The following is an 11636-nucleotide window of genomic DNA, read 5'->3' as shown; positions in this document are numbered from 1 at the left end:
CCAGAATGCGTTGAACAAGAAAAGGGAAAGTGTGAGGTTAAAAAAGAAAGCTCAAACACACAAGAAAACAGAACACACAAGAACACAACATTAAAATATTTGTTCAAGATCTAAATTTAAGCTAATTATTAGTTTTTATTTTTTAAAATAATACAACATTCACTTAATATAGATAAATAAAACAAAATTGGACGGTAATTTTTAATTTTTAATTTTAATTTCAATCCGAATAAAATATATACCTTCAAATATTCATTTAAAATTATACTGAACCAACCATCTATGCTTCAAGAGTTGCATAAATCATACCCCCAAGAGAGATTCAAATTTCTAGGGTGAAAAAAAGAAAAAGGAGAAGAAATAATCGAGGCTTCATGTTTGAACTCTTTAAAAGAGTAACAACGATAATGTCAAAGCTCGACGTCTATGGCGTCCTATGAACTCTTGCAGTCACACTTAGATTTACCCCTTTTCTCGACATCCTCGAAGGTTTTTTATTTTTTTTATTTTTTTTATTATTATTATTATTTTTTTACATGGAGATAACTAGTGGGAAAGTAAAAATTTTTGTGACATTATTTTACATTACTTTTACTCCACATGTTTAAATTTTCTTTTCCACTTTTAATGTTTCTTATCTTTGTGAAAATAATTCTAACATCCTATTAACTATCATTTGAGGACAACGGTAGATGTGAAAGTTTCGAGGTGATTTAAAGGTGTCACAATGTACGACATGGATTGTGATATGAGGTATCCAAAATATGACATACAATTATGAAACCGTGACTTGAGATTGAGCAAAATGGGAGATTCACGATGAGGAATGTATAGAAATTTTTCAAACAAATCTAGACATTTATCAAGTTTTTCTGGTAGGAANACCAAATCTAGACTTTTCTCAAGTTTTATTGGTAGGAATGGTTAAAAATCTATATGAACCCTAAGTTAAGTAAAATTTAAGGGACTGTGGAAGAATTAAGCCGGACGCCTATTAGAATTAGCAACCGTCACGGCAGCATTATGTAAAATAGGATGATACTTCACCTGCCTTGTGGTGTACGCGTCGTACCATCGTGATGGAATAGGGGTATCCCCAAATGCATGAGCACACATAATGCATGAGGTCCCAATATTTTTTCGTTTTCAACATTATTAAATATAACCTCGCCACAGTTTTTCATTCATATCATATCATTTCTTATTTTTCATTTCCCATATCATACATAATTCTAACCGGGTTATATTTCATGCCATTTATCGTGATTTCATGACATTCGTATCATGCTGTATACACACAATTTAGGAGACATAACATAACGTTCCATGCTTTTAACATAACATTTCATCATATACATATCGTATCATAACATATTGCATCACAATATATCATATCGTAAACATGTCAATTTATCACATATCTCATACCATGGCATATATCATGTCATTTTCATATCATATGATAACATATACATATATCCGTCATTCACATGTCGTATCATAACCATATCATATCGTAAACTTTTAGTGGTCATATCGTTTCCTAACTTATCATAGCCTTAACGTTCTTATACATGTCACAGTCATATCATTACATGAACGTACCTTAGTCATATCGAACGGTATCTTCTATCAATCTATCATAATTGTATCCTTTTCTACCCATAACCTGATCTTATTCTTTTATCAATCGATCGTGACCATATCGTTTTTGTCAATCTCTCATACCCATAGCACTTCGATACGTACCCTAACCTTAAGGTTCCATGAACATATCTTACTCCTATCGTTACATTACGTTTAATGCATCCTTCTCGTATCCTATCTCAAACATATCATTGAACACCTTGTATTGTGAGTGTTATTATACAATTCACATATTATAACATACACATATTATATTATAAGCATATTGATCCATAAACAGTTCACACATATTGATATATACGACACGTGCAGAACTACGAGGCACATGTCAACATCAAATATAACCATGCCAATAGTAAGACCACTTACTTGGATGGCCTTAGCCTAACTTCTCTCAAACTCCAAATTAGCTTGCTTTTGCTCCTCCAATAGAGTTTGAATTGTACTTGACCTCTTCATGAATGCATATATGGTCTCAGCTAGTTGAATCACGAACAAATTGTTATTTAGGATATTTTATTTAATTGAACATTTGACTATAATTCTAATTTTTTCCTTTTTTCAAATTGATTTGTGCCAATCTAACATCACTTTCTAATTTAGGGGAGCATATTCTTCAATTCAAACAAGAATACAGTTGGGAATTCAAAAATAATATGTCCAAGACAACATTGTATTGGTGTAACTTTAGAAGCAATTATGGAAAGCTTGGGTTCGTGGTTTTTTGGCCCAAGGATAAAGTTTGGCTTCAAGATCGATGCAACCATTGGCATTGCATTTGGCATGCAGAAAAGAATGGTTTTTCTTTATATAATAGTTGAACAAAGGTATTCGACTTCGTTTATCCATGGAGTTCTTAGACAAATTCATCTACTTCGCCTTACTTCACATCAAATCTTATCATTTCTACACAATGTTTGTGCTTGCTGTAATACTACTCGAACAAACTTGTCTATTAATCATTTAAGGTCTTAAATATATGGAATCTTTTATTATAAAAATGAGTACATCCGACTAAAATATTAAAGTTGTTATTGAAGAAAAAAATATTGTCATCAAGGTGAATATCAAAATCTAGATTTTATAGAAAAAGTTCAAGCACAAAATGAACTAAATTTGAAAGTTAGATATCATTCTCAAAAATGAAACACAAGAAGATTCTGTAACGGCCACACTTAACAAACTCAATTGCTTGGAAACATGCGTCCACGCCTCATTGACTTTGCTTCGCAGCTCATAATCTAGCTTCTCCGCTCGGTAAAGGGTATTTTGCCAAATTTTTGCAGTTTAGACCAATCTAAAGCAACGTTGACCTTGTTTAAGGAAATTAAGATAAGTATATGGTTTAATTTCTCGATTTAAGATAAAATGAATTGAGAAATTGTAGTTACTAATGAAACGAGATGTACGTTCTAATTGGAAACGACAATCAGTGATACTTTGAGCAATTTCGTGGCACGAAAAGCAAACGTACTCAAATATAGGGAGAAAGTTGGTTAAGCAAAACCAAGCAAGTGCTCTTACTACCGGATAGGTTTGACGAATTTTTTGATGTATGACGACACGTGGCTAGTGGCCCTTGCACGTGTCATTTATTCATTATATTTATGATGTTGTGACTATATTGTATGATGATAATTTACAATGTACGATAATGATTTTATATGATGTTATGATGCTATACAATGTTATATGATACGTTAGAAGACATGGTGTAAGTTTATGATATGACATATGTTTTACCTGATGATATATATGATATGACATGATTGACAAAAAGTGTGTTGAATTGGCATAATGCACAACCTCGATATATACATGAAAAGTTGTGATAGAATGAAATGATATAAAGGAAAATGCTAGAGAGGTTGTTATACTGGACGCCATGCATCATTGTGCGTTCATGCATCAGAGGATGCTCCTTCTTTTACGATTGTACAGATGCATACACTGCGAGGCAGGAAAACAATCATTATATCATTATAATTCTTCGATGGACACTCCAACGAACCCAAACCAACAAGGTAGATCGATAAGACACAACGTCATAACGAACAACCCGCGCTGCAACGATGACCATTGACAAGTCAGTACTCTCAACTATATGTCAAATAACACTTTTTTATGTTATTTAGGTGAGATTAATGTGAGTAAGATAGAGGTGACTATTCTAGATGAAAAGTCATATGATGGTTGCTATTCTTGGGACGTATTAATGTATCAATAAGTTATGTGTGAAGGTTGGACAATCAAAGGTGCGAGACGACTTAGTTCTAGTGGAAAATTATGACAGAAAAGCCATTGGAATGGCTGCAGGAAGAGAATGAAAGGAATTTGGAAGATCGTGAGGAGTCGGGTGAAGAAGAAAGAATCCGTCAGATCTGGATCCAAGTCGAACATACATGCACCAACCTACTACTCAAACCCATCTGCAGCCCAGATACCAGCAGCAACTTTGGCCTATGACCCAGACACTTGTGACTCGTGGCCCACAATGCCAGTAGCTCGCGCATTAGATCTTGTGGCCCAAACTACCTTCATCCTATGAACTATGTAATCAGCTCGAAGCCTGCACCTTGTCCCAAATAGCACCACCATGTGTGTCAACTCCTCCTCGTGCTACGTGTCATGCTTAAAACAAGATGGCTCTCCTTGACTCAGTCTATGAAGATGATGTATGAAGTATGACATATGATGTATGACGTATAATGACGTGATTGAGTTATTTGATTGCCATATGATAGTATATAATATTTTATGATTTTGTTATATGATTATGTTGTATGATGATGATGATGAATGAAAACATGAATATTTAAGATGTAATATTATGAGATTCCTTAATATGACGTCATCCCATATTAACATGAAATGCATGTTTTAAATTCTATGATGCATTATGATGATGAATTTTCTAAAACCAAATCCTAATTATAATAATGATGATGAATGTATGAAGACCATTGCCTGCATATTACTTAGAGTGATATGTGAACGGAACTTAGGGTTGTGTCACAAAGATGTTTTAAAGATGAGAAACTATATGGACTTTATGCATTCTGTGTGTATATTCATCGGGTTACTTCAACTTTTGTGATAATGAGTAAGGACGTGTACAATACGATGATGGTGATCATCATACTTTGCGTGACACTTAGGAACCAGCTGACTTTCGGACGTCGCTATGAATAGCTAGCTCGACTACCAGAGGCCCAGGGGTGTGAAGAGACTAAGGATCCATGCTTGCACATGTGGCTTATGTGTAAGGAAGTACTGCACATCTAAGTTTTTAAGGACTAGAGGTCACCCCTACGATGGTTATAACGATAGGCTCCTAGATCATGAGTTTCATGTGATTGCATTCCCTAACCCTAATAGTGGGATCACTTAGTAAGTATTTCTTTGAGTACTCAAGTCATCAAGTCACGTGCTACTTCTATTTAAGGAATGCAATCATATGAAACTCATGATCTAGACCTATCATTATAACCATAGTAGGTGTGACCTCCAGTCCTTAAAAAATTAGATGTGCAGTACTTCCCTACACATAACACAGACGTGCAAGCATGGATCTTAGGCGGTTCACACCCCCTAGGCCTCTGGTAGTCGAGTTAGATATTCGTAGCGACATCCGAAAGTCAGCTGGCCCCTAAGTGTCATGCAAGGCATGATGATCACCATCATCGTATTGTACGTGTCCTTACTCATCATCACAAAAGTGGAAGTAGCCCGATGAATATATACACACAGAGCCATCTTGTTTTAAGCATGACATGCAGCACGGGGAGGAGTTGACACACATGATGGTTGCGTAGGGAAAAGGCGCAAGCTTTGGGCTAATTACATAGTTCGTAGGCTGCAGGTAGTTTTGGTTGCACAATCTAATGCGTGAGCTACAGGCGTTGTGGGCCACAAGTCACAAGTGTCTGGGTCGTAGGCCGAAGTTGCTGTTGGTATTTGGGTTGCAAATTGGTTTGAGTAGTAGGTTGGTGCAGGTATGTTCGACCTGGATCCAGATCTGATGGATTATTTCTTCTTCACCCAACTCCTCGCGATCTTCCAAATTCCTTTCTCTCTCTTCCCACAACCATTCCAATGGCTTTTCTGTCGTAATTTTCCACCGAATCTAAGTCATCTCGCACCTTTGGTTACCTAACCTTCACACATAACCGTATTGATACATTAATATGCCCTAAAAATAGCAACCATCATATTACTGTTCATCTAGAATAGTCACCCCTATCTTACTCACATTAATCTTACTTAAATAACATAAAAACGTGTTGTTTGGCTTATAGTGGAGAGTATTGACTGGTCAATGGTTATCGTTGTAGCTTGGGTTGTCTGTTATGACATTGCGTCTTATTGATCTACCTCGTCGGTTTGGATTCGTTGGAGTGTCCATGGAAGAATTATAATAATATAATGATCGTAGTTGGAGTGTCCATGGAAGAATTATAATAATATAATGATCGTTTCCCTGCCTCGTAGTGTATGCATCCGTACAATCGTAGAAGAAGAAGGAGTATCCTCCGATGCATGAATGCACAATGATGCATGGCATCCCAAGATTTTTCCTTTCATTTCATTCTATCACAACTTTTCGTGTATATCGAGATTGTGCATTATGCCAATTCAACACACTTTTTGTCAATCATATCATATCATATATCTTGTCAGGTAAAACATGTCATATCATAAACTTACACCATGTCTTTTAACGTGTCATATAACATCATATAGCATCATAACATCATATAAAAAGATTATCATATATCGTAAATTTTCATCATACAATATAGTCACAACATCATAATGACACACATGATGGTTGCGTAGGGAAAAGGCGCAGGCTTTGAGCTGATTACATAGTTCGTAGGCTGCAGGTAGTTTTGGTTGCACAATCTAATGCGTGAGCTACAGGCGTTGTGGGCCACGAGTCACAAGTGTCTGGGTCGTAGGCCGAAGTTGCTGTTGGTATTTGGGTTGCAAATTGGTTTGAGTAGTAGGTTGGTGCAGGTATGTTCGACCTGGATCTAGATCTGATGGATTATTTCTTCTTCACCCAACTCCTCGCGATCTTCCAAATTCCTTTCTCTCTCTTCCCACAGCTATTCCAATGGCTTTTCTGTCGTAATTTTCCACCAGATCTAAGTCGTCTCGCACCTTTGGTTACCTAACCTTCACACATAACCGTATTGATATATTAATATGGCCTAAAAATAGCAACCATCATATTATTGTTCATCTGGAATAGTCACCCCTATCTTACTCACATTAATCTTACTTAAATAACATAAAAACGTGTTGTTTGGCTTATAGTGGAGAGTATTGACTGGTCAATGGTTATCGTTGTAGCTTGGGTTGTCTGTTATGACATTGCGTCTTATTGATCTACCTCGTCGGTTTGGATTCGTTGGAGTGTCCATGGAAGAATTATAATAATATAATGATCGTAGTTGGAGTGTCCATGGAAGAATTATAATAATATAATGATCGTTTCCCTGCCTCGTAGTGTATGCATCCGTACAATCGTAGAAGAAGAAGGAGTATCCTCCGATGCATGAATGCACAATGATGCATGGCATCCCAAGATTTTTCCTTTCATTTCATTCTATCACAACTTTTCGTGTATATCGAGATTGTGCATTATGCCAATTCAACACACTTTTTGTCAATCATATCATATCATATATCTTGTCAGGTAAAACATGTCATATCATAAACTTACACCATGTCTTTTAACGTGTCATATAACATCATATAGCATCATAACATCATATAAAAAGATTATCATATATCGTAAATTTTCATCATACAATATAGTCACAACATCATAAATATAATGAATAAATGACACGTGCAAGGGCCACTAGCCACGTGTCGTCATATATCAAACAAGTCATCAAACCTATCTGATAGTAAGACCACTTGCTTGGTTTTCGTTAGCCAGCTTTCTCCCAATATTTGAGTATGTTTACTTTTCGTGCCAAAAAATTGCTCAAAGTATCACCGATTGTCGTTTCCTATTAGAACGTACATCATGTTTCATTAGTAACTACAATTTCTGAATTCATTTAATCTTAAATAGAGAAATTAAACCTTATACTTATCATAATTTCCTTAAAACAAGGTCAACTTCGCTTTAAAATGGTTGAAACTGCAAAAAAAATTGGGAAAAATACCCTTTAACGAGTCGAGAAGCTGGATTATGAGCCGCAAAAAGCAAAGCCAAGCTGATTGAGTTGGGTAAAGCGGAAGAAGTTTATGGCTGCAAGCGCGACACGTGGCGCAATGAGGCGTGGACGCATGTTTCAAGGCGATCGAGTTTGTTAAGTGTGGCGGTTACACAATCTAGATTTTTTAGAATGGTGTCTAACTTTCAAATTTCAAATTTAGTTCATTTTGTCTAGAATTTGATATTCACCTTGACCACAATATTTTATTCTTCAATAACAACTTTAATATTTTATTCTTCAATAACAACTTTAATATTTTATTCTGATGTACTCATTTTTATAATAAAATTTTCCATATATTTAAGACCTTAAAGGATTAATAGACACTTTTGTCAGAGTAGTATTACAACAAGTACAAACCTGGTGTAGAAATGATAAGATTTGATATGAAGTAAGGTGAAGTAAGGCGAAGTAGATGGATTTGTCTAAGAACTCCATGGATAAACGAAGTCGAATACCTTTGTTTGACTATTATATAAAGAAAAACCATTCTTTTCTGCACGCCAAATGCAATGCCAATTGTTGCATCGATCTTGAAGCCAAACTTTATCCTCTGGCCAAAAAACCACGAACCGAAGCGTTCCATAATTGCTTCTAAAGTTACACCAATACAATGTTGTCTGCGATATGTTATCTTTGAATTCCCAACTGTATTCTTGTTTCAATTGAAGAATATGCTCCCCTGAATAAGAAAACATTAGTTCGAAATTCAACTACCTGAGACCATATATGCATTGATGAAGAGGTCAAGTGCATTTCAAACACTCCATCCCACACATTTATGAAAAAAAAAAAAAATGGTCTAGTTGAATAACTTGTCATGGTGCATCAACATTGATCTATAATTTTTTAATGTTGGATATTATAATTTTCAATTGGCGGAGTTCTAAAATTCCACCCCAACCCTTGAATAAAAATAAATAGAAACTATCAAATCTATAAAGTTAGATATACATAAAATAATATGGTCTGGTTGAATAACTTGTTATGGTACAACACCCTTATTTACCTAAGTCATCATTTTCTGATTTGCAATAAGTCAGTAAAGGTACATCTTGATAATTAAGAATCGTCACTTTCCAATACGATTCTGGATATTGGCTCGCAAAACAAGTGAAAACATTAGAAGTCGATGCAAAAGTAAACAACAAAATCATATAGAGATTATTCATATCCTTTATTTTGTATAGACCTTAGGATTTGTTTGTGTTTCATTTGGATCCTTTTGAACCATATATATATATATAATCATTGCACTCCAACAAACATACACATGGACAAAGATAGATTTTTATGTAAAAGGCTATTAAAAGAAAAACTAAAAAAAACCAAAAGGATATCAAGGGGGTTTGTTTCTTAGACTTTATTTAGTAAAGCATCACACCCAACTATCCAAAACTTAGGTTACACTTTTTTCTCTCTCAAGGCCAATCATATACTTGTGGTAACTACATTGGGATCCTCTCCTTCTCAAGTTTCTTCTATTTTCGTGCTCCAAATTTTTAAATAAAATGGAAACATGTATATTCATTTTCATTTCCATACATGCACTATTTTGTTAAAAGACTCCATATAGTTGAGAACTCAAATATGAAATATATTAGATTAGTATGGTAGTAAGCACACATCTAAAGAAAGGAAAAGATTTCATGTGGAGTGGAGCAAAGGTTAGTGTTTGGTCTATGTTCTCATCAACATCCTAAATGCAATGCCAATAGTTGCATCATTCTTGAAGCCAAACTTCATTCTCTTGCCAAAACACCTCAAACTAAGCATGTCCTTTGCTACTAAAGTTGTATCAAAACAATGTTGTTTGCAAAAAATTCTCTTTGAAATTCCAATTGCATTGGTAATGGTTAAATAAATAAATAAATAAATCTAGTCGCGAAAAAGAAGTCTCGCTGAAAATCTCGCACCCTCTACCCACACGCCCTCCCAACGCCAATGATATGCCCAACAAAGCCACACTCAAGCCTTCCCTCACAACACATCCCGAGAATAGAGAAAATGCAAGTAATTGAGAGAAGATGAATGATCATTGTAGTTTTCCAATGAACGCAAATCGACGACGACAAACTGAACCCCCACCTCTCATTTTAAAATCACCCTCAATCTCCACTTGTTATACAAAATATATCTCCATCCGTTGGAGCAGGAAGCACAGAGAAAAAGACCGATGTAAGGAGATTGTATTCATGGGGGAAAATTTTTGGCGAGCATTGGTTGTTTTAGATATCCAAAACCAAACACGGGTTTGCAATGGTAGTCACATTCATGGCTTGGTGAAGTCATGGGTGAGGGAGAAAAGACAATAGGAAGGAATAAGGGATCAAAATTTTGGTAAAGTATGATTACAATCCATGGCTTGAATTAAGACAAACCCTAGCCTTGACCCACCACTAGCGCGAAGCTTAGCAACAACGAACAAAGCCCCGAAGCTAACTTGCAACGCTTGGCCCACCTACAGCATCGAGCGCTCTGCCAACTACAACTATTAAGCCTAACTGGGCCAAGACCATCGGTATAGATATTTTGATACTGTTTTCTACAAATTTTTTACCCTCCTATGACTGAATTTGACCTTAATAAATGCAAATAAGGTCAGTATAGCGTCTTATTTCCAAGGTCAAGTTTGTTTAGGCTAGAAATGTGAGTTATTAATGAAAAATGATGTACGACCATAAATTTCTACTTACTTAGAGTCGCTACTAATGTTTTATGCTCAACTCATATGCGAAATACAATCCTTAAAAGAACATCATTTATAGCAGAATTTCGAGAATTTAAAACAATTACATCTTGGAAAACACTATCATGGTGTTACGTGTTCAACACATAATACTGGAAAATGAAAATAAAACAAATACAAAATAATTTAAAACATATGAAATGCAAGACAACTATTGTAACCTAAGACTAGAAAATTAAATATGTTCATATCTTATGCACGTGTCATGGCCTCTGCTCGCGATGCCACCGTCATCCGTACATGGGCTCCTTGCCTTTACATGAAAAATGTCGTGGCACACGGCCTGAGTATTTTGAAGAATACTCAGTATGTGACCCAACTATAGGGGTCATGCTAAATACAAACACATGCAAATATGAGGTAGGGACCTATCTCTATCTCATACTACGGGTGGTCTTTAGTCCGGACTAACTATGCATGTGTAGTACATCCCTACACATAACCCACACGTGCAAGTGTGAATCTCTAGGCGGTTCGCACCCCCCTGATCCATCATCGTAGAGCTAGTTGTTTGTAGCGACGTGTTGAGGTCAACGAACCTCTTGGTATCATGCTCAACATGATTACCGTCATCATCATACTATGTTCATCCGCACTCATCATCATAAAGGGGAAGTATCCCGATGCTTATGTACAAACAACATGCATGAGGTCCCTCTAGTTCATATCTTAAATATTTTTCTTACACATCCTTAGTTTCATCACTATATTACATTTAGTAATGCATGCTTATTAGATATTTATGTTAATATCGTTAAGCATGCTCTTAGGGTTATGTCCTAGGTCGATCTCTCAATACGATACAACATGGAAGTCATCATCATATAACATGCTTCATATGAAAAAAATCATCATATTAAGGTTAACGTCATGCTTTACTATCTGTTCGGTTAAAAGTTGATGTTTGTATGATGACACGCTTCTCGTGATTCTGCATGTGTTATATGCTTGATATGTGTGAAATATTTATGGAACGATGTGATTGTGAAGTGTGCATGAAA

The sequence above is a fragment of the Cucurbita pepo genome, unplaced genomic scaffold, assembly GCF_002806865.2.
Source record: "Cucurbita pepo subsp. pepo cultivar mu-cu-16 unplaced genomic scaffold, ASM280686v2 Cp4.1_scaffold000155, whole genome shotgun sequence".
Classification (NCBI taxonomy): domain Eukaryota; kingdom Viridiplantae; phylum Streptophyta; class Magnoliopsida; order Cucurbitales; family Cucurbitaceae; genus Cucurbita; species Cucurbita pepo.
This window is presented reverse-complemented; position numbering follows the sequence as displayed.